This window comes from Seriola lalandi, unplaced genomic scaffold, assembly GCF_002814215.2.
Source record: "Seriola lalandi dorsalis isolate HSWRI2012SDOR001 ecotype SW California unplaced genomic scaffold, Sedor1 jcf7180002016010, whole genome shotgun sequence".
NCBI lineage: Eukaryota > Metazoa > Chordata > Actinopteri > Carangiformes > Carangidae > Seriola > Seriola lalandi.
The window spans coordinates 1-548 of record NW_019486662.1 but is presented as its reverse complement, the minus strand read 5'-3'; the positions used below and the strand labels follow the sequence as shown (position 1 = coordinate 548).

At 55.8% G+C, this 548-nt stretch overlaps 1 long non-coding RNA gene across 1 annotated transcript; it reads left to right on the top strand.

Annotated features, from left to right (window-relative positions):
• Positions 1 to 9: 9 nt before the first annotated feature.
• On the top strand, positions 10 to 523 carry LOC111645146 (uncharacterized). Its single transcript, XR_002759839.2, has 3 exons — positions 10 to 154; positions 237 to 313; positions 414 to 523. It is a non-coding gene; the product is annotated as an uncharacterized LOC111645146 (long non-coding RNA).
• The last annotated feature ends 25 nt before the right edge of the window (positions 524 to 548 follow it).

Here is a 548-nt window from a genome sequence, read left to right as displayed (position 1 = left end):
CCTTGTTGTCCCCCTGTTGTCCCCCTGTTAGGTATTGTTGTAACACACTACCTCCAGTCTGTCACGCCGGCTCTGGCTCTGGGGGGGGAGCTGGTTTACCACCGCAGACCAGGAGAGGAGGGGGCTGTGATGTCATTCGTGGGCAGGTACACAGGTGAGCCACAGGTTATTGTGACTGTGTAGTTTGGATTGATAGAGCTGGAGGTTTCACTCGGACCCCTCCCCCCCCCCCACAGGCAGTAACTACATCGCCACGATGACGCTCGGCTCAGCGGGAGCTCACGCTTCATACTACCACAAAGCCAACGACCAGGTGACGACCTCCTTCACCTTCTCCGCTCATCAGACTGTTTCATGTTTCCCTCCCGCTCTGACTCCGTCCTCCTGTCCTCCTGTCCTCCTGTCCTCCACAGCTGCAGCTCGGCGTGGAGTTCGAGGCGAGCACTCGCATGCAGGACACCAGTGTGTCGTTCGGTTACCAGCTAGATGTTCCTAAAGCCAACCTACAGTTTAAAGGTGGGAAGACGCCTCATTATATTTGTTATATA